The sequence below is a fragment of the Phoenix dactylifera genome, chromosome 3, assembly GCF_051530095.1.
Source record: "Phoenix dactylifera cultivar Ajwa chromosome 3, Ajwa_hap1_PhDact_Kaust_v1.1, whole genome shotgun sequence".
Lineage (NCBI taxonomy): Eukaryota > Viridiplantae > Streptophyta > Magnoliopsida > Arecales > Arecaceae > Phoenix > Phoenix dactylifera.
In genome coordinates this window covers 11,900,955-11,925,177 of record NC_143192.1, presented here as the reverse complement: position 1 = coordinate 11,925,177, position 24,223 = coordinate 11,900,955, and the positions used below count along the sequence as shown (strand labels likewise).

The window sequence follows — 24,223 nt, the reverse complement described above, 5'->3', positions numbered from 1 at the left end:
GTCGACTCTCTCAGTAGCGGAGTCGACTCTCTCAGTGGCGGCAGAAAGGCAGTTTTCAAGAGACATGCGCGAGACGTCCCCACCATACGCGGAGTCGTCCCCGCAAGTAAAAAGCAGATCTCCGGAGTCGTCCCCTAGATAGCGGAGACGGCTCTCTCAGGGTTTTCCAGAGAATGATTTTTTCGGTGATAAGGCAGCGGAGACGTCCCCTGAAAGAGCGGAGTCGACTCTCTCAGGGAATTCCAGAAGACATGTTTTTCTGAGATAAAGAAGCGGAGTCGTCCCCGAGGGAGCGGAGTCGACTCTCTCAGGGAATTCCAGAAGACATGTTTTTCTGAGATAAAGAAGCGGAGTCGTCCCCGAGGGAGCGGAGTCGTCCCCATTCAAAAAGTGCAAACAAGCCGAGACATTCCCGTAAAGTGCAGAGACGACCCTCTCAGCAAATCAGAAAGGCAAGGATTCAAACGGTACAATTCCAGAGTCGTCCCCGTAAAGAGCCGAGTCGTCCCCAAACAACATAAAAAGTAAAATCTTGTAGCCGAGACGTCTCTCGTTGAAGCGGAGACGTCCCCGGAACGCCTGGGACGCGACTGACAACTTTTCAGGTTTGGTTTGAATTTCAAATCTCCTTCACTTTATCTCTAACGGCTATATTTGCTTTTTGGGCTATAAAAGGGACCTCTTAAGTGCTTCTAAACAACTCTTCACCAACCCAAAGCAAAATCATTCAAGAGAGAAGAAAGAAAAAGAGGTTCAAGGGAGTTAGTGCATTCAAGTGAAGAAATCAAGTGCTTTCAAGCTTCCCAAGTGATTTCAAGCTCAACTACTCTCTTCCGCTCGTGCATTCAAAGCTCACACTCAAACCTACGCGATCCACATCGGAAGAATCACCATTTCCCACGCTTCCAACGGCAAAAGGATTCTTCCGGGTTCTATTGTTTATCATTGTCATATTTGCTTATTTAGAGCTTTCCAATTGTTTGTAAAACTCTTTTAACATTGTGCTTGTTCCAGTCAAGGGACTTGGAACAAGGGAAAGGCGTCCCAAGCCTAGGTTAAATTGGGGGTTTTAGGGTTTGTTGTGAGCCCGGTGTAAAACAACGAGTTGGGTAGTGAACTCGCAAAACTACCGTACTGTAATCGTGGATTATAGTGGAAATTCCCAAAGGTGCTTTGGAGAGTGGATGTAGGAGCAGTGGAGGCTCCGAACCACTATAAAAGCCTGTGTTTGCGATTGGTTGTCTTCATTGCTTTATTCTTGCTTTAGCTCTTATATTTGTGTGTTTTACTTTTAGATAGTCAAAAAGTTTTTAAAACACCCAATTCACCCCCCTCTTGGGTGACCATCTCTGGGCAACAGTACCAGCTCGTCCCAGCTCAACTCGCTCCAAATTCATGGAGGAGCATCATCGGGTTCCTATCCCTTTGCCTTGCGCAAGGGATACCGACCTTGGTGAACGTTTTCCACCGGTGCTTCATGTTGAAGTCTAACCCGGCGGATGGAGAGTGGCTCTACCTCGCCTATCCAGACGGTATGCCGCTCTTCCGAGGTGCCCCTTCCTCTATTCATGAGTAGAAGGAAAAATTTTTCTTTTTTTCCTCCGAGCTCGCGTGGGGATTTGACCCGATGTGGGGGCATCTCCGGCTGAAGGCCCTTAATAAGCTCCCCCAACTTTCGGCGGACGAGCAGAGAGTTCTCGACGCTCTGCATGGCCTCGGGGGGGATATCCTTCTGGCCGACCTCCTGAGTGAGGAAGCCCGGGTGAACGTCGGCCTGAGCTCGGCGCGTCCCGAGGGTAAGAGCAGTCGCACTGCTCCTTCTTCATTTTGCTGCCTTTCTTATTTGTTTCTTTTCTTCTTTTCTTAGTGCTGATCTAACACTTAGAATTTTTTTCTTCTTTTCAGACGTTCCCAACATAGTGACCAGCAACAACCATTTTTCGCTTGATTAAAAAAGGCGAGCAGCCGAGGCCGGTGGGCCTCATCCTGAGCCCAAGAAGAAGGCCAAATTGGCTTCGACTTCCGCTCCTACCGAGGCGAGGAGTTCTAGGGCCGGAACTTCCGGATCCGTCCGGGTAGAGGCCCCGGCTACCGAGCAGGCAAGCTCGGGTTCTAGGGGGTGACGGGTTCGGCGCCCCCGGCCTGCCTCGTCCCCATTTCTCAACCGCCAGGTCGGCCAGTCGTCCGTCTGCGGTGCTCGGGCCCCCAACCGAGCAAGGGACCTGAAGTTCCAAGCTCAGGCAGGCCGAGTTCGTCAGGGATTGGAGATCGCTCTAGGAGGGGGTCTGGCGATCTGAAGTTCCCGATCCATGAGGGCAGTTCGGCCCTCCGCGATAGCAATGTCGCGTGCGAAGTATTTCGCCGTGTGTTGCTCCCAGCCGACCGGGCCGAGTTCGAAGCTGTCGATCTCGGCGATCTCGTCGATCAGACTTATTGTAATGCTGCTCGGATAAGTCATCTCCTTGTTTTTGCTTTGGTTATCGGCATTTCTTTCATTTTTACTTATCGTTGCTTTTCCAACAGCATCTTCATGAGATCGATACACTGGTATTCATAGCCTCGGAATGCCAGAATGAGGCTCGGAGGGGCCAAAGGCAGCTGGAGGCGGCCGAGAAGAAACTCGCTGACTTGGAGGCCATGCGACTGGAGGCTGTCGTGCGGATGGAGGCTGCCGAGGCAGAGCGGCGATCGGCAGTTGACGAGCTCGAGGAGGAAAAAGCCGCGCACACTCTAGCGAGGTCGGAGTTGCGCGCCTCCGAGGCACGTCTAGCCGAGGCCTGCTCCGAGCGAGCGACGCAGGAGACTCCCTCTGGGAAAGTCGCCGGAGGGGCTCCCGAGGCCACTGGCGAAGCCCCGTCTAAGGCCGCCGCGGAAGGTCCCGAGCCAATTTCTGCCGAGGACCCCCAAGTAATTATTGTAGACGACCTCGAGGTCGGTGCTGGAGCGGCTGCTGCCCCTTAGGATTTAGCCTCCTCTTTTCTTTCTTTTCTTTGCATTCTTTTGTAAGTGAGGTCGGTCTTCGAAATCATTGTATGGCCGAATCTTAATTTTGTACTTAGCCTCCGAACCTTTATTAATGAGAAATGTTCTTTTTCTAAATTTGTGCTCGCTTAATAAATTTTCATTTTGGCTGCTCAAGTTGAATTCCTCTTTGGCGAATTTCTTCAAGTCTCCAAGCTCAGGTAGATTTTTAGACCTAGATTCCAGTAGAATTCGCTAAGTCATTAGGCTTAGCTTTAAGAGGGATCACGTTAAAGCTCTAGGCTTAGACTTTAGGAAAACTCGCTAAGTCTTCGAGTTCGGGCTCCGAAGAAGTCTCACTGGGCCTTTAGGTTTATCCTCTGAAAAAATTTTGTCAAGTCCTTGGGCTCGGCTTCCAGAATAAGCTTGTCAGAGCTTTAAGCTCGGACTCCAAGAGATCTCGCTAGGCGTTTAGGTTTATCCTCTAGAAAAATTTTGCCAATTCCTTGGGCTCGGCTTCCAGAATAAGCTTGTCGAAGCTTTAAGCTCGGACTCCGAAGAGATCCCGCTAGGCGTTTAGGTTTATCCTCTAGAAAAATTTTGTCAAGTCTTTGGGCTCGGCTTCCAGAATAAGCTTGACTATCAATTTTTGGCGCCGTTGCCGAGGAACGAACCCGGGTCACCCGCGTGACAGGCGGGAATACTCAACTTTAAAGACCACGCAATAACACGTATCTGGTAGAATAGTGATTACGAGTATCGATCCACAGGGATTGGGGTACAGTTGTTTTCTTAAAAATAAAAATATTTAAACAGAAGAGTTTGTGAAGAAAATTAAACTAAGAAATTTGATAAAAAAATGCAATTAAAATGATATCAGTTTGAGGGAACCTAGGGCAAGAAATTCACCACTAACATCGGAACAAGGGTTAATTGTATTTTACTTCATTCTTGGATTAACATGCAAATTGGCTACAAGCCTAATAAGCATACGAATAAAATTTCACAAAAGTAATTTAGGCATAATCCATCTTTAGTTAGCATGAAATGTCTACCCTAATCTAATGTGGCAGGACACTGATCTTCCCTAAGCATGGATTATCTTATATTTACTTAGTGATTATGAAGAACAGTTGTATAAACGTCATACTTAAAATCACAGAAATTAAATATGAGATGAAATAAAATATTCATTAAGAACAAAATAAAGTTTATACAACTCCAGGAATAGGAAATTAAAATATAAAACCCTTGGCCCTTTGTTAGGGCTGCATCCAGCCCTAGTGCAGAGATCAGCCCTGCATGGAGAATTGAACAGCCGCAGCAGTAGAGAAGGCTTTCATCGTGACCTGCTCTTCTTTCTTTCTTCCTCTGGCGACTTCCATTGAAGAAACTTCCTCTTAGCACTTCATTTTTTTATATAGGGGAAATCATTCTCGAAATGCCCCAAAGTCTTCTCTCTCTCTCCTTCTATTATTTTTTTCTTTTGTGTGGAACTCCCCTCCTCCGAAGAGATCCTGGAACTGTGTGGAGTATTGTACAGCATCTGGGCAGAAGATCAATTACCAAAAGTCATCCATTCACTTCAGTCCGAGCACGGAGCGGAGAGTCAGACACGAGATCAGGATTGTTGACCCCCTAATGGATTTTGATGAATACAAAACACTAGAGTATAATTCCCTGTGTATTAACAATTTATTTGAGGATTTCAGGTGTTTATCTAAAAATATTGGTAAGAAATGTCTAGGCATGTTTCCATATTTTTCAAGGATTTATTGAAGAATTTTTGAGATGAAGAAAACAGATCAGGGACAGCCGAGACGTCTCCGGTTTGTCCCAGAGACGTCTCTGGCATGAACAGGAAGAATTGGCATGTCTGGAGACGTCCCCGGCACCTGGCGAGGCGTCTCGCAGGGTCGGAGTCGACTCCTAACTCTGCGGAGTCGACTCTCTCAGAGGCGGCAGAAAGGCCGATTTCAAGGGATGCGCGCGAGTCGTCTCCGAAGGACGCGGAGTCGTCCCCACGAGTAAAAAGCGGACTTTCCGAGACGTCCCCAGAGAGCGCGGAGTCGACTCTCTCAGGGGATTCCAGAGGACGTATTTTTCGGTGATACAACTACGGAGTCGTCCCCGACGTCGCGGAGTCGTCCCCATGCAAAAAGCGCAAACATCCCGAGACGTCCCCGTAAAGTACCGAGCCGACTCTCTCAAAAAAACAGAAGAACAAGCATTCAAGTCGTTCTTCTTCAGAGTCGTCCCTATAAAAGTGCCGAGTCGACTCCAAACACCGTCAAGAGAAATTTTATACAGCCAAGACGTCTCGCGTCGAAGCGAAGACGTCTCCGGAGCGCCTGGAACGCGACTGACACACTTTTGCAGGTAAATTTGAATTTCAAACGGTCATATTTTTGTGTCTAACGGATCTATTGCTTTTTGGGCTATAAAAGGGAGCTTTTAAGTGCCTTCCAACAACTTCTCACCAACCCAACACAAGATCATTCAAGAGAGAAGAAAGAAAAAGAGGTTCAAGGGAGTTAGAGCTTTCAAGAGGAGAAATCAAGTGCATTCAAGCTTTCCCATCTGATTTCGTGCTTAACTACTCACTCCCACTCGGCATTCAAAGCTCACATTCAAGCCAACGCGATCCACATCGGAAGAACCACCATTATCCACGCTTCCAACGGCTAAAAGGGTTCTTCCGGATTTTATTATTTCTCATTGTTATATTCGCTTCATTAAGAGCTTTTAAATCTTTGTAAAACCTTTGTTTATTGTGCTTGTTCCAGTCAAGGGACTTGGAACAAGGGATAGGCATCCCAAGCCTAGGTTAAATTGGGGGATTGTAGGGTTCGTTGTTAGCTCGGGGTAAAACAACGAGTTGGGTAGTGAACTCGCAAAACTACCGTACTGTAATCGCTGATTATAGTGGAAATTTCCAAAGGTGTTTGGAGAGTGGATGTAGGAGCAGTGGAAGCTCCGAACCACTATAAATCTTTGTGTGTTTGCGTTTGACTGTGATTGCTACTTTAGTTTTACCTTTGCACATACACTTGTGTGTTTTGTTTTAATTAGTCAAAAAATTTTAAAACACCCAATTCACCCCCCTCTTGGGTGACCATCTCTGGGCAACAAGTGGTATCAGAGCGGGTGCTCTGTGTATTTCTTGAAGACCTAACCGTCTTAGCCAAAGATCTAGATGGCAACACCCTTCAACAATGTTCCTGCTGAGGGGCAGGCAACCAATAGACCTCCACTCTTCAATGGGATAAATTATTCCTATTGGAAGACTAGAATGAGGATTTTTATTCAAGCACAAGATTATGCCTTGTGGAGGGTTATAATCAAGGGACCACACGAACCATCTCACATGGTTAATGGCATTCAAGTTTCCAAACCTGAGGAGGATTGGGATGAGAATGATAATAGGATGGTTCAACTCAACGCTAGAGCCATGAACTCATTATTTTGTGCTCTAGATGTGAATGAGTTTAATAGAGTCTCCACATGTAGTTCCGCCAAGGAAATATGGGATAGGCTTGAAGTTACCCATGAGGGTACCAATCAAGTCAAAGAATCTAAAGTGAACATTCTGGTACACAAATATGAATTATTTAAGATGGAACCCAACGAAACCATTTCATGCATGTTCACACGTTTCACTGATATAATAAATGGTCTAAAGAATTTGGATAAATCTTACACTAACCCAGAACTTGTGAGTAAAATTCTCAGGTCCTTGCCAAAAACATGGGAAGCGAAGGTCACGGCGATCGTAGAAGCTAAAGACCTCAACACATTGGGACTTGAACAACTATTGGGCTCATTGATGACGCATGAGCTCACAATGAAGCAACATGAAGAAGATTTGCCAAAGAAGAAGACAATCGCACTCAAGGCTACTTCGAGTGTTTGTGAAGAAGAAAGTAGTGAGAGTGAAGAAGAAAGCGAAGATGAGGACTTGGGCTTAATAGTAAGGAAGTTCAAGAAATTCATGAGAAGAAAGAAACCCTTCCCAAGAAAGAAGTTTGGAGGGAGAAATGATTGGGAAAAGGAAAAAGAAAAAGAAAGAGACCCAATCATATGTTATGATTGCAAGAGACCGGGACACATCCGTTCCGAATGCCCTCAACAGAAGAAGCACTTTGGAAAGAAGAAGAAGAAGGCATTGAAAGCAACTTGGGATGATAGTGACACATCATCCTTCGAGGAAGAGAAGGAAGAGACCGCCAACTTGTGCTTCATGGCATTCGAAGACGATGAGGTATGTCAAAGCTCAACCACAAATTTTACTTTAGAAGAATTATATGAAGCTTTCCAAGAGCTCATGAGTGATTGTAGTATGTTAGGAGCAAAGAATAAAGAATTAAAGGCCTCCAATCAAAAACTAAAGGATGACATTAAAAACCTATTGATTGAGAAGGAGAGCGTTGAAAATGTTAACACCATTGACCTAGAAAATAAAAATTCAAAGCTTAGCATTGAAAACGAAACGGCAAAAACACTAATTAAGGAATTAAATCTAAAAGTTAAATCCCTACTCAATAGTAATACCTCACTTACGCAAAATGTCGAATCCCTTAAAAATGATAAGGAAGAATTGGCTAAAGAAAATTTGGTTCTTAAAAATGAGGTACATAAGTACAAACCAATTGTGAAGAAATTTACACTTAGTTCTGAAAAATTAAATCTTATTCTATCCAATCAAAGAGCTGTTTTTAATAAAGCCGGATTAGGATACAAAACTAGCAAACAACAAAAATATCTAAAGAACTTTTTTGTGAAAGCAAAAGATACCAAAACTGAAAAACCTACATGCTTTCATTGTGGAAAAAGTGGACATAAAGCCTATTCTTGCATTCAAAGAAAGATTCAATCTAACAAGAATACATTTGTAAAAGGTAAAAACACAACTAAAGTGTGGGTGCCTAAGGGGACCAACTACACTAACCAAGAAGGACCCAAGAAAACTTGGGTACCTAAGAGCTTCACATGATTATTTTGCAGGTATGCCTTGCAGCCGGGAGTAAAAAGAGAATGTGGTATCTTGATAGTGGTTGCTCAAGGCATATGACCGGTGACAAGAGCCTTTTCGTCACCTTGAAATCGAAAGAAGGAGGAGTAGTCACATTTGGAGACAATGCTAAAGGTCAAATCATTGGCGTTGGTAAAATCTCCATATCACCCTCCTCATTTATTGACAATGTATTGTTAGTTAATGGATTAAAACATAATTTATTAAGTATAAGTCAATTTTGTGACAAAGGCTTTAAAGTGTCTTTTGAATCTTCACTATGCATAATTAGTAGTCCAATTGACAATGAAATCATACATACGGGACATAGGCGTGGAAATATTTACATGGTAGATCTTGATGATCTCACCATGAAGGATGGCCAATGTCTTGTAGCCATGGATGCCAAAGTCAATGAGACTAGCTGGTTATGGCATCGTAGGTTAGGGCATGCTAGCATGGATTTAATTTCTAAATTGATTACAAAAGATCTAGTCAAAGGATTACCAAAAATAGACTTTGAAAAGAACAAAATCTGTGCTGCATGTCAACTAGAAAAACAAACAAGAAGTTCCTTTAAGTCTAAGAACATAGTCTCGACATTAAAACCCTTAGAACTAATTCACATGGATTTATTTGGACCTACTAGAACTGCTAGTCTAGGGGGTAAGAAATTTGGTCTTGTGATTGTTGATGATTTTTCACGTTTTACATGGGTTTCATTTCTTGCACATAAAGATGAGTCCTTTCCCGCTTTTATCAAGTTTCATAATAGAATTTCGAATGAACTTAATCTTAAACTAAAAGCAATTAGGAGTGATCATGGTACCGAGTTTGAAAATCAGCACTTTGAAAAATTTTGTGAAGAAAACGGTATAAATCACAATTTCTCGGCCCCTAGGACACCCCAACAAAATGGGGTGGTAGAAAGGAAGAATCGCACACTAGCAGATATGGCTCGTACCATGTTGTGCGAATCGGATCTACCAAAATATTTTTGGGCTGAAGCAATAAATACTGCATGTCATATTTTAAACCATGCATTAGTCAGATCTATGTTAAAGAAAACACCTTATGAGTTGCTGAAAAATAAGAAGCCAAATATATGTTATTATCATGTTTTCGGTTGTCGTTGCTTTATTTTAAACAATGGAAAGGACAATCTAAGTAAATTTAGTGCTAAATCAGATGAGGGGATCTTCTTAGGTTATTCCTCATCTAGTAGAGCATACAGGGTCTTCAACAAGAGAACTCTCATTGTTGAAGAATCCATTCATGTTGTTTTTGATGAAGCTAATGGAGATTCTTCTAGAAAAGTAGAAGATAGTGATGCAGGTATACTTGAAGACAGAATGAAGGAGTTCTCCATACAAGACAAACAACTTGAGGATGAAGTCAAGGAAGATACAATTCAGCAAGATGAAGAAGATCAACCCCAAGCAAGAAATCAAGATCTTCCGAGGGAATGGAGGTATGCACATGGTCATCCAAGGGATCTAATCCTTGGTGATCCTTCACAAGGGGTAAGGACAAGATCCTCTCTAAGAAATACTTGTAATTATCTTGCATTCGTTTCACAAATAGAGCCCAAATCACTAGAGAAAGCCGAAAAGGATGAAAATTGGATAAATACTATGCAAGAGGAATTAAATCAATTTGAAAGAAATCAAGTTTGGACTCTAATGATAAGACCCCCTAATGTTTCAATTATAGGCACCAAGTGGGTATATAGAAATAAACTAGATGAAGATGGAATAGTAATAAGAAACAAAGCTAGACTAGTTGCCAAAGGCTATAATCAGGTGGAAGGAATAGATTTTGATGAAACTTTTGCTCCTGTTGCTAGGTTAGAGGCTATTAGACTATTTTTGGCATACGCATGCTTCATGGATTTCAAACTCTATCAAATGGATGTAAAAAGTGCCTTTTTAAATGGTTATATAATGGAGGAAGTTTATGTAGGACAACCTCCAGGTTTTGAAAATCACTTACATTCAGATTATGTTTATAAATTGCATAAAGCATTGTATGGACTTAAGCAAGCCCCTAGGGCATGGTATGAAAGATTAAGTAATTTTCTAATTGAAAATAAATTTAAAAGAGGAAATGTAGACAAAACCCTCTTCATTAAAAGAAAAGGGAATGACTTATTGCTTGTGCAAATTTATGTGGATGATATAATTTTTGGTGCTACTAATGATAGTCTTTGTCAAGAGTTTGCCAAGCTTATGCAGGGAGAATTTGAAATGAGCATGATGGGTGAGCTCAACTTCTTCCTTGGGCTACAAATAAAACAATCAGAGGAAGGCATCTTCATCAGTCAGTCCAAATATATCAAGGAAATGTTGGAAAAATTCAAGATGAAGGATGCAAAGGAAATCAGCATACCCATGGGCTCAAGTTGCAAGCTTGACAAAGATGAAAAAGGTAAAAGTATAGACTGCAAATTGTACAGAGGTATGATAGGCTCTTTACTTTATCTTATTGCTAGTAGACCAGACATATTATTCAGTGTTTGCATGTGTGCTAGATACCAAGCATGTCCTAAGGAATCACACTTGCAAGCTGTTAAAAGAATTTTCAGATATCTAGTAGGGACATCTAATGTAGGCTTATGGTATTCTAAACAATCTGACATAAATTTAATTGCTTATTCCGATGCTGATTTTGCCGGGTGCAAACTCGACAGAAAAAGCACAAGTGGCACATGTCAATTCTTGGGTGCTAATTTGGTTTCTTGGTTTAGCAAGAAACAGAATTCAGTTGCCTTATCCACAGCTGAGGCTGAGTACATTGCAGCTGGAAGCTGTTGTGCCCAAGTTCTTTGGATTAAGCAACAACTTGAAGACTTCGGTATCAAAATGGACAACATACCAATTAGATGTGATAATACAAGTGCAATTAATTTAACAAAAAATCCTGTCCAACACTCTAAATCAAAACATATAGAGATTAGGCATCACTTTATAAGGAATCATGTGCTGAAAAATGATGTGATGATTGAGTATGTATGTACTGAAATTCAATTGGCCGATATCTTTACAAAGCCCCTTAATAAAGATAGGTTCAACTTTTTAAGGAATGCTTTGTGCTTGTATGATCCTAGCAAATAAATTGAACTTGTAATGCAATGCCTTGCTACTCAAACTAATAATCCACTTCAAGGTGACAAATAGCAAACCTAGTATCTAATAAGTGAAAACATGAATCTATCAAAGTTAGATGATGAATTGTTTGACTTTCCGGAGGATGGTTACCCTCCCTTGGACTCTTCATGGAGATATTTTCAGAGCCTATTTCATAGGCATTCGAAACTTGGTCAAACATTCCTCATTTCAATATTGATGAATTCAAAAATCATTATAAAAACTTTTGTAGGATGTATTATTGAAGGGAAGGATCACAAGCAAACTCACTCTATATTCACCAAAAGAAATCACGTTGATTATTGTGGTTGAATAAAATAAATTGGGAAAAGATAAAAATCAGTCTGAAATTTTTCAGTGCCGGAGACGTCTCTGGCAAATCACAGAGACGTCCCCCCGGCGAGACGTCTCGCATTAGTCGCGGAGACGTCTCGGGGACCGAATGAAAGTTTTTAAATTAGGTCGAAACAGCTCGAGCCGACCCGAGCTATCCTCTTTCGTCCCCAACAAAAACACAAAACCCTTGCCTCCATTTTCTCTCCACCACAAATCGAACCAAAATCTTCCCATTTCCCTAAGATTTCCAATCCATGGCACCTAAGAGAGCTAGGCGAACGGGTGGGAGGCATCCTAGAGTAGCAAACGACGACGAGGAACGGAGGGAAGAGCCCTCCGCGCCGTCTCCTCTGGTTGCTCCGCCAACCGTGACCCTTTCCTGTGCAAATCGCACAGTAACCACGGGTAGGTTCATAGATTTCCAGTTTCTAGCGAGTGAGGGGTTCTCTATTGGAGAGAGACTCCGTGCCCAAGGTTGGAAATACCTATGTACCCTAAACACATCAACCTATCCCGGCCTAGTGAGAGAAATGTTTAGCAATATGGCCTTAGGGGACTCGGGGTACACCGGACATGTCCGAGGAACATTGATAGAAATCAATGAGGATATTCTATCTAGCGTATTGCAAATCCCTAAATACGGTGAGGCTCCGACCTCACATCCCCAAAGGGAGATTGCCCTAAACCTACTTCTAGGTAGAGAGGACTGCGGCCCTCTTGACGTAGTTAACTCCCAAGACCTCAATGTCGAGATGAGATTGCTTTTGAGCATTGTTAACCGGGTCTTGTTTCCAAAAATCGGTCGCTTCGATTTCGTTTCGGAGCGAGATTTAGCCATCATGCACCACATCTTGCTAGGGATTCCCCTAAACCTCCCTAGACTTTTTGAATTTTTCGGTGTTTGGGAATGGATCCTTGTTTTCATCACCGGATTCTTTATTTGTTGTTCTTTCTTCCTCAAGTCGACTCGGGTTTACTTGGAGTCGACTCGACTGACTTGTGAACCGACTCGAGATCTTCGGAAGACGTCTCGTTCTCAGAGGCCTAAAAAATGATTCTCTGTCTTTTGAACTGATCTGCCTCGGAGTCGACTCGGGCCTTGTTGGAGTCGACTTGGTTAACTTAGGGGTCGACTCTGAAATACTTGGAGTCGACTCATTCACAGAATCTCCAAAACTGAGTCTCTGTCTTTTAGACTATTTTCCTCTAGGAGTCGACTCGGACAAATTGGGAGTCGACTCGGCTGATGTGGGAGATTCAACATCTTTTTCTGCAGTCTCACTATTAGTATGTAATTGAAGCACATGTGAGCTAATCTGAGATTTATCATAAATATTTTTAAAAGTATCCCAGATTTTTTTAGTAGATAAGCATGCAGAAATCTTATTAAATATAGTTTCATGGATAGCACAATATAGTATGTTCATAGCATTAGCATTCAATTGTGCTAAGTCTTTTTCATTAATAGTTTGAGAGAGTGTTTGAAGGTCATTTATTATGATATTCCATAAATCATAGTTTTGTGATTGAATAAAAATGCACATGCGTGCTTTCCAATATGTGTAGTTTATGCCATTAAATAGTGGAGGTCTATCAATTAATTATCCCTCTACTAGAAAACTATATATTTGAGTTATCATGATCTTTGGCTCTTGATCGTGAGATCAACAATTAACCTTAGAGCACCTGCTCTGATACCACTTGTTGCCCAAGGTGACAACCCAAGAGGGGGGGGATAAATTAGGTTTTCCAAAAATTATGTTTCCTTTTGAATTGAATGTAACGGAATGATAAGATGTTATTTTAAGCTCTAGGCAATTACAAGTAAAGCAGTGGAAACTTAAGCTAGAGCAATTATATTATGGCTTTAGGGTGCAATTGATCTAAAATCAACTTATAGTTGTATGATCAATTTTAATCTATGTGAATGGTAAGAATGGAGTGGAAGCTAAGCAAGTTCTTAAAAATTACTTATAAATCAATTGGAAATAAAGCTAGAGATATTACACAATCAAGTATGAATGTAAGGCATGGAACATAAGAGATAAGGCATTACAAACACAAAGATGTATAGTGGTTCGGTGCACCCCAGCACCTACATCCACTCCCCAAGACCTTTTAGAAATTTCACTATAATCCCTCAGATTACAGCCGGTTGTTTTACAAGCTCCCAACCTAACTTGTTGTTTTCACGAGATCACAACGAACTCGGTCAGTTTTCACAGGCTCACCGACTAGAACCAATTGATTGTTTTTCGGATTCACAATCAACCCAGTTGGTTTTTCCAAAGGCTCACCAACCACAACCTTATAACGATTGTTTTCCAGGTTCACAATCAACCCAGTTGGTTTTTTCAAAGGCTCACCAACCACAACCTTACAACGTTGGTTTTATACTTGGCTTACCAACAAACCTTAACCCCTTGATTCAATTCCTTGATTGAATCAAGTTATAAGATATTATTAGAACAAGAGTTTAAAAAAAATACAAGCTTCGTAAACAAGCAGATATAACAATGTAAACAAATAGAGTAAAGAGAAGAAGCCCTCAAACAAGTTTTGTAGATAAAGAAACTCGGCTTCTTCTTTACTTGACCCTCTTCTGATTTCACACAAGCTAGAGGATCACTGAGGCAGCACACAGTTGGAGAGGAAGCTTTGGAATTCACTCGGATGCTCTTCTTCTTTCACTTTTGCTTTGAATGGCCCTTTTGTGCTTTTGGAAGGTTTCTCTTGAAATCTTCTTGAAATCTCTTTCCTATGTGTTCTCTCCCACTTCCTTTTTTTTTCCCTAGCTCTTTCCTTAATTTTATAGCTTTGGATAGCGTGGGAACAAAAATCTAGCCGTTAGAGACAAAAATAGAGCCGTTGGAGTTGAGAAAAAATTAGCTGTTATGCCTCTCAGCATGCTCGAGTTGACTCAGCTGAAACAGGAGTCGACTCGTGAATAGTAGTCTGCCAGCACTGTAGCTGGGAGTCGACTCGAGCACTGTAGCGCTGAAGTAGGAGTCGACTCGAGCACTGTAGCGCTGAAAATCAACTCTATGTCTTTTTGTCTGTTCTCAGTCGGAGTCGACTCGCAGAGTCCCGAAGTCGACTCGAGCACTGTTCCTTGAAACTCCAGAGTGCCAAAGTCGACTCTGAACTTTCAGGAGTCGACTCGAGGACAGTTCTTTAGAGTTTTTCTTTAGAATTGTCCCTCTAACTTGAATCCTTTGAACTTGAACCTTGGGCCAATGAAGTGTAGCTTTCTTCCAACTTTTCTTGAGAGCTTTTGAGATCTTTTTGTATTTTTCCAACTTGCTATGTTCCTTACAAAACAAATTATCTTTCTTCTTCCAACACAAACATTAGTAATTATACTTCAAGATTTTGTGATCATCAAAATCAATCTTTAAATCAATCTTTGGGTCATCATAAGTATTAATGATACACCGAATCATTAGCGAGAAGGATACATCAAAGCAAGGTGAGGAAGAAAAGGAAGATGACTATAGTTCACCACAACATCAGGATCTACCTAAAGAATGGAGGTATGCACATGGTCACCCCAAAGACTTAATAATAGGTGATCCATCCCAAGGGGTAAGAACTCGATCCTATCTAAGGAATATTAATAACTACCTTGCTTTTGTATCTCAAATAGAGCCTAAAACTTATGAAAAAACCGAACATAATGTAAATTGGATCAATGCCATGCAAGATGAATTGAATCAATTTAAAAGAAATGATGTCTGGACATTAATTGAAAGACCTAGAAACAAATCAATTATTGGAACCAAATGGGTATTTAGAAACAAACTTGATGAAAATGGAATAATAACTAGGAACAAGGCTAGACTAGTAGCTAAGGACTATAATCAGGAAGAAAGGATTGATTTTGAGGAAACTTTTGCCCCAGTTGCTAGATTAGAAACCAATATTACAACTTGCATTTGCTTGTTATATGAATTTTAAATTATATCAAATGGATGTAAAGAGTGCCTTTCTAAATGGTTACATAACAGAAGAAGTATATGTAGAACAACCTTCTGGCTTTGAAGATCATGAATTTTTCGATTATGTATTTAAATTGCATAAGGCACTGTATGGTTTGAGACAACCTCCTAAAGCTTGGTATGATAAACTTAGTAATTTTTGCTAGATAATAAGTTCAGTAAAGAAAATATAGATAAAATACTATTCATTAAGAGAAAAAATAAAAATCTCCTTGTAGTGCAAATATATGTAGATGATATAATATTTGGTGCTACTAACAATTCTTTGTACAAAGAGTTTGCTGAGCTAATGTAGGATGAGTTCGAGATGAGCATGATGGGAGAACTCAATTTCTTCCTCAGACTCCAGATCAAGCAAACTAAGAAGGGGATCTTCATTCACCAAACAAAATACACAAAAAAATTCCTCAAGAAGTTTGGGAAAGAAGACCCCAAGAAAATGGGAACTCCGATGAACTCTACTAGTAAGTTGGATAAAGATGAAAAAGGTAAGAGTGTAGACACTAAACTTTATAGAGGTAGGATTGGTTCTTTGCTTTATCTTACTGCTAGTAGGCTTGATATTATATTTAGTGTTGGAATGTGTGCTAGATATCAGTCTGAACCTAAAGAATTGCATTTATCTGCTGTTAAAAGAATTCTTAGGTATTTAAGAAGTACATCTAGTATAGGACTATTTGTTCGGCTAAAGCCACTGTTACGGGCTAACTTCTCCTTCTGATCACGAGGTACTCTAGAGATTCTTGTTTTGAACTCAATGCATACTCAGATGCTGATTTTGCGTGGTGCAAATTAGATAAAAAAAAGTACTAGTAGGATATGTCAATTTTTAGGTGCCAACTTAATCTCATGGTTTAGCAAAAAGCAGAATTCAGTTGCACTATCTACGGTTGAGGTCGATTACATTGCAGTATAAAGCTGTTGTGCTCAAATATTATGGCTTAAGCAACAATTAGAGGACTACGGAATTAAGCTTGACAAGATTTCCATAAAATGGGATAACACTAGTGCAGTTAATTTGACTAAGAACCCAATTCAACACTCTAAGTCAAAAGCATATTGAAATTAGGTATCACTTCATTAGAGATCATGTGCAAAATAGAAATATAAATATTGAACACGTGTGCACAGAAAGGCAATTAGCTGATATATTTACAAAACCTCTTAGTAAAGATAGATTTTGCATGCTTAGAAGAGAATTAGGAATATGGGACCCTTTTGTTTAGAAAAGAAGATCAAATAATTAATTTAGAGCTTCCTCACATGTGTATCAGTGTCCCATAAAAGTTTGATAATGATCAGAGAACCAAAAAAATCAAAAAAAAAAATTCATGGAGGCCTGAATTGGGGCCAACCCGAGGCCAAAGCGGGGGCGACCCCCTTGAGTTGACCCAAGCAAAAGCTGGGGTCGACACGACGACGGGATCCCCAATTTTAAGGGGGAGCCGTGAGCTAGGTTAGGGCATTTTTCTCCCCTATATCCTCCAAGAAACCCTATTTTCTCCTCTCCACTCCCTTCCAATCACTTTCAAACAGTGGTAGATCCCTCTCCCAAGCCGTTAGATCAAGTTGTAAGGAAGGGTTAGGTCAAAATGAGACCCAAACGAGCCGTGGCCAAGAGATCTAGTAGAGTGACACGCCGTGGAAGAGCAAACAAGTGAACCATCTACAGTACCTCCACGAGCCGAGCCACAAGTAGAGCCTCCCCAACCTCCTTCCCCTTTGGTTTTGCTCGCTAGGTATGAAGGGAGACCGGTTACAAAGGGGAGGCGCCTAAACTTCGACTTTTGGGATCAAGAAGGATTTAGGCTAAGTGGATGGATCAAGCATCAAGGATGGGAGTACCTCTGCTCCCTAGATCTACCGACCTACCTGGGCTTGATCTGTGAGTTTTATGCTACCCTACGGGTCAGTAGTAGAGGGCTCGTGTTCGAGGTCCGAGGAGTTGAGATTCATGTCTTTGAGGACAGTTTAAGATAGTTGCTCCATCTTTCTTGTGAGGGTGCCATATCGGATAGGCCAGAGGATAGGATCTGAGCTCTACAGTTGATCATTGAGAAAGATGAGATCGACTATTCTGATGATCTAGTAGCCAGTGCCTTCTCTGTTGAGATGAGATTGCTTCATAACTTCATCGGTCGGATACTATTTCCGAAGAGTGGGAAATTCGACCATGTATCCGAGAAAAATTTGGCTATTATGGAGCATGTTATCAGGGCATTCCCCTGAATCTCCCAGCTATGATGATCAGATAGATGCGTGAGGCCATGAGTAGGGCGAGGGTCTCTCTACCCTATGGTATGGTACTCACTCTGATCTTCAAACAATATGAGATTTCTTTAGGAACTGAGATCTCCAGAGACCTACGGCACACCGACACCTACACAGCATAGATACTTATTTGTATGGGCTACGACAAGTTGAATGGCCACTAGGTGCGCATAGGTGTAGGGGCACAGGCACCAGAGCATGATGTACCGGAGCTCGGAGACTCGATTCCTGAGCCCGAGATTCCTACTAAGCATCCGACGTCACATGCAGAGGCAGGGTCGTCATCATCTGCACCTACTAGCCTCATGAAGGAGGACTGGAGTAGGTTGACTGATATCATGGTAGCTCAGGTGATGGGTCTCTCTGACCGGATGATGAGTAGATTGGATAACATTACAGCTGAGGTCAGAGGAGTATTTGCCCAAATGACGAGTCTCACAGACTGATTGACCACTTTAGAGAGAGATTATCATGGTCACCCTGGAACTCGAGCAGCTGAGTTAGAGGTCTCGGCATAGAACTAGCCAGTTCATAGGGCTCACAGACCATCACAATCATATCATACCAGACCTCCACTCACCACTTACACCAGAAGATCTAAAGCTAGATCATAGCCTTTGGATGCTACTAGGCCTGCAGATAGCACTATAGGAGCTCACTTAGAGTAGTGCCTTGAGTCATTCTAGATCTCTATGTGTTTTTGCCTTTTGTTGATTGTATCATTTATAGCATTTTGAACATATGGAAGTAATTTTGGCATCTATGAAATACAATGTCTTCCTTTGATTTATAATCTTTGTCATTGGCATGCAATTCACCTTGGTATTACATATTTTTTTGATGATGACAAAAAGGGGAAGAAATATATAAGAAAAAGGGAAAAACATATAAGAGAAAAATATAAGAAGAGAAATCAATATTTAAGGGGGAGAACATTGAATACATGCAAATCTGAATTTTCATTAATATACATCTTATTTTTATAATTTCGATCCATGAAACTGTATAATACATAAGCTTTTGGCACATAACTAAAGAAAGTTTCATAGCCTCGATACATAACTTGAAACTCTCAATTTGGCACAAATCCTTGAAAATTTTTACTCAATGAGACATAAGAGAAAACGAGAGTAAAGTTAAAAGAGATTTGACATCAATCTGATGATGATAGGGAGAGCTATTGGTTCCTTGATACATACTCCAAAAATAAGACTATCTTGAACCAAAAGCACCTTATGATGTTAAATTAAACTTTGCATATGAATGGCAAATCAACGATATGTAGTATTTTGTAATCATCAAAAAAAGGGAGATTAAGAATCAGAATGCTATTTTGATGTTTACAAAACCATGAAGGTCATAGGAAAGTACCAATGCAATTAACAAAATTAATCAAATAAATAGATAATCAAGTGAGAGAGTAGTGATATACTCTCGATACATCCAACAAACTTGATACACTCATGGTACACTTATCTACAATACTTAATATGATCCTCAAGAACTCATCCAAGGATAATTCTACTAAAAGAACTTGAGATAAAATCTAATTTCCAGTTTGATCAAACTAAGAGGGAAGTTTCTCTTGATAAGGGACATTTCTGTAATTCTGTTTATTAAAGAAGTGAAACTTGAATGTGCCATACTTCATCAATTTTATTGAAAAATTTTTTTATTACTTCATTGTGCTAAACTAATATTCAATGCAAAAAAACATGGTTAGAGTCGACCCCAAGTAGTTTGGAGTCGATCCTGATACATTTGGCACGACCTGGCACGATGTGGCACAACCTTGGAACACTTGGCACAGAGTTGGAGTCGATCCCAGAAGTAATAGAGTCGATCTTGGCACTTTTTGGTACACTCTGGCACAAGATGGCACAAATGGCACAGACCTTGGATCGACCCCAGGAAACCTTGAGCCGATCCCAAGTTGAGTCAACCCCAAGACATGATGAGCTGATCCCAATGAAAAGAGCCAGAAAAGCAACTCTCTGGAGTTTCTGAGAGGGTCGACCCCAGATAATCTTGAGTCAACTCCACTAAAGCTTGAGTCGACCCCAAGAGAACATGAGTCGACCCCAGCCTGAAGAATCAGAAAATTGGGTCTCTGCAATCCCTAAAAGGATCGACCCCAGGAAAGCTCGAGTCGACCCCACTGTAGCTCGAGTTGACCCCAAGAGAAGATGAGTCGACCCCAGCCCAGAATGATAGAAAGATAAGTCTCTAAAAATCCTGAGAGGGTCGACCCAAAAAAAGTTTGAGTCGACCCCACTGTAGCAGAAGCCGACCCCAAAAATACATGAGTCGACCCTAGTCTGTGGAACAGTAACTTGAGTCGACCCCAAATTTGCTTGGGTCAACCCCAGCACGACTGACAACATAACGGCTAGTTCTGCATAAGTACTTTTTGAGTCTCCAATGGCTAGAAATGGCTAGTTTCTCCATTCCAACGGCAAGAGAGTTACTATTAGAATTGGGAAAGTATTTAAGGAGAACTATTCATCAGTGGAAAGAATCCTTTTTTAAGAAGAGCATTCAAATGAAAAACCAAGCTTTCAAGTGCTTCATCATTTGCTTCATTCCAAAATCCAAAAAGAAGGTGGTTGAGCACATTCAAAGAGAAATCAAGAGCTCCACCAACTCTTGAAGAGTGAAGCAATCTCAGTAAAGAAAAAAAAAAGCATCTTCAAAGAAAAAACATTTTTCTTTTCTTCTCCTTAGTGCATATTTAATTTATATGCTCATTTAGGAGCTTTGTTTCTTGTATTTTTAATCTTGTTGTAAGGTTTGTTGGTGAGACCATAAAACCAACGGAATAGGTTGTTGGTGGGCCCAAAAAACCAACATAGGTTTTTGGTGAGCTCGAAAAATCAATTGTAAAGATTTTTGGATTGTGAACCCGGAAAACAATCCAACTGTAATCCGATGGATTATAGTGAATTTCCAAAGGGATGCTTGGGGAGTGGACGTAGGTGTTGTGAGGTGCACCGAACCACTATAATTCTTGTATGTTCGTATTATCTTGTTTGTGTTTTCAATTTCACATATATAATTGACACTAACTAAATCACTCACACACACATCACTTAAGAAGAGTGAAGATCAAAATAATTTAGAAAACCCAATTCATCCCCCCCCCCCCCCCTCTTGGGTTGTCACATTGGGCAACACCACCCCTCCAAAAAACAAAAAAATACAGACAGGTCAAGAAGAAAGGATTTGGGTTCACCTCATCACTCAATCACTAGTGGAGTCACTCTGCTTGTCTTCCTCCCTGGAGTACTAATCTAGCGCCTGTCGAGCCATAGATCACATATCCTAGATGTAGAAATATGAAGAGTATCTGATGGTCATGGTTATGGTCATTAAACCTTTATCTATAGTGAACCCCTGCAGTCTGTTGTCAAACATGATTATTCTGAACATGTATTGCTGCTGCTTTTGTATGCTGATTATGTCGATGGATTTTAGAGCACACACCGTCAAACTATTTTCATGCTTGGCCAGGTGGCACCCTGACCACCGGAGAAGGAGGAGGGAGAAGATGGAGGAGACATAGAAGGTTTGGTAGAGGATTGTTCAGAGGGTTGGAAATCTTATAGGGGCTTTCCGAACAACTCACCATCGTGATTCTCGTTGTAGTTGAGCATGATCGGCGGCCGCTCAAGCGGCCATGGTGCTACTAGACAATGGCCGCAGGACTGACACGAAACGGCCGCAGCGCCTTCGCTCCCATCTCACTCGAGAAAGCCGGAGCAAAAGATCTCGATCGTGATCTTCTGCTTCAGTTTCTTCCTGACTATGGACTGAAGCTGGTTGGGCTTGCCGACTTCAGCCCAAATGGCCCATTTTGGGCTGGATCTCACGTTCTCCCCCATTAAGAAAATTTCATCCTAAAAATTTAAAATATCTAGGCTTTGTAAATTTAGAGATGCTCGGCCCATTGAGTAACATAAATCCAAGATCTCATTCTCCTCAATCAAAATCAGTATGATAGATAATTTTGGATCAATTATCAAAAGTTTCATATAAACTAGCAAGATTAGCACTAGATAAGTGACTAAGATAAATCTAAGATTGAACTCATCATCTTGATGCAGGTTCACTCCTGATCAGATTGGGATCGATTCACCACAAAATTGATTAAAATTAATTGTATTTGGGATATGTTAACCCCATGGTTTCAACGGTTTACCATTTGATTTTAATGATAAGAAATAAATGAATTTAGTTCATTATTATGATTAATTATAGCAAACAAATAAAAATTAGAAATTGAGATTTCTTTTGAAGGCAAATGATGGAATTCTGAACAAGTATTAGTATTTTCAGCATAAATTTTTATTGAAATATAATATTAATACAATTTTTGACGATATGGAAAGAAGACTTATTTGTCTATAACTTTTATATTCAATATATTTTCAAATTTGAACTTTAGCTATGAGTATCTATCTGTAGCTATAATTCAGGTTGACATATGTTTACTCTTTTAGCTGTAACTTTTCAACCAAATATTTTAAAATAATTCTTGTCAGGTTGAAAAGTTAACTTAAAGGTATACAACTTCCATATGAAATATATTTTCAAATTTGGATGTTAGCTATGAGTATTAGGGTCTATACTCTATCTATCTGTGGCTGTAATTCAAGCTGACATATGTTTACTCTTTTAGCTGTAACGTTTCAACCAAATGTTCTTTTGAAATGATTCTTATTAGGTTGGAAAGATAACTTAAAGAGCTACAATTTTTATATTAAATATATTTTTGAATATTGACTATGAGTAATAGCGTTTGCAATCTATCTATCTATAGCTGTAATTCTGGCTGACATATGTTTACTCTTTTAGCTATAACCTTTCAACTAAATGTCCTTTTGAGATGATTCTTATCAAATTGGAAAGATAACTTAAAGAGCTACAACTTTGTCTCCACCACTAAGTCAAATTCAGCCTTTTTATTTATCAAAAAGGTGCTGCAAGACAGAAAACTAAATCCAATCCAAATCTGCCTATATTAAATGTGTTGGAAAAGAGTTTTCAAAGCTTCAAATTATTTTAAATGGGAAAATGGCTTCTCAAGCCTATAAAAGGAGATTCATATCTCATATTGCAGTAAAAGAAAAAAAAAGGAAGAGAGATCCATAGAGTTTGAAGAGAAATCAAGAGAGTTGTGCTTATAAGTGAAAATTCTTTCTTGTTGAAAAATTGAGTGTAGTACTTTTATTCTTATTATTTTTAATTAAGTATTGTAAGAGAGTTGTGGAGCTTTTGTTAGCTTGAGTGATAGAGAGTAATTACTTGAGAGGATTGTACTCTAAATAAACAAAAGAGTGTTTGAGGAAGTAGATCACCAAGGGTTAGCTCGGATATCGCCAAGTGTTTAGCTTGGTTGCACCTGGAAGACAAGCGATTTGTAAAGCTTTGGATAAGCATAGTGGATTAAATCTTAAAAAGAAGTTCCGAAGAGTGGATGTAGGCTCACAAGGAGACTGAACCACTATAAATCATTGTGTATTACTTTTCTTCCCTTCTCTCTTTATTTTTCTATACTTAGTTGCATATTTGTGATTATTACTTGTTATACTTGTTGCATCTAGTTTATTTCATTAGATTCAAAAATTTGAGGAGATTTGATTTTATTTCTGCAAAATTTTATAAAATCCAATTCACCCCCCACCCCCCTCTTGGGTTGCCTAGTTGGGCCAATAGCATAGAATTTGAAATGAAATAGATCTTATACACTTATTATGGTAGAGTGTTGATCCCTCAAAAGATAATGACCAACCTTAGCGTCAAATAATCAACTAACATTGTTCATGATATACTCAATTTTCTTAATTCTTACTTCCCAAGCATACTAGATCAAGATTAACCTTCGAGATAATTGTCATATTTGCACCATTATAGTAATCATATTCTAGATCCAATTTGAGCAAAGCCAACTCTAGATTTTCTTGACAATTCCATTCTACAATTTGACATTGATCTCTCTTTTGACGATATCAATTCTATGCTCCAATAATTTAAAAGATTCCAGATTAGGTTACTCATGAGCATATTCAACCACCTCAAATCTTTACTTTGAAACTTATTTAGGCATTTTAATGAAATCCCACTAGTAGTTCACCTGCGATGATACAAAATCCATGATCATATATACACACACACACACACATTCGATAAAATTGGAACGATATAGAGAAGATTAGCATGGGCCCTGCGCATATGATACATAAATCGAGAAATGGTCCAAATTTTTTTATGGAAGAACCCATGCAAGCATATGTTGAGTCCCACATCGGTTATTTACTAAGTAGATCTTGGGTACTTATACTAGATCAATAAACCCAAATAAAACCTTGTGGTTAGCTTTTTTGGGTGAGATCCTAAGTTGCTACAAATGGTATCAGAGCAAACTCGGCCCATAGCCAATATGGACTAGGGGATACTACAATACGAGTTAATGAAGGCAGATCATGGGCCGATCGTGGTGC

The 24,223-nt window shown here is 40.3% G+C and overlaps 1 non-coding gene across 1 annotated transcript; it reads left to right on the top strand.

Moving 5' to 3' along the window:
• Positions 1–23,883: 23,883 nt before the first annotated feature.
• On the top strand, positions 23,884–23,988 carry LOC149767899 (U6 spliceosomal RNA). Its single transcript, XR_016400099.1, has one exon. It is a non-coding gene; the product is annotated as a U6 spliceosomal RNA (small nuclear RNA).
• Positions 23,989–24,223: the final 235 nt, after the last annotated feature.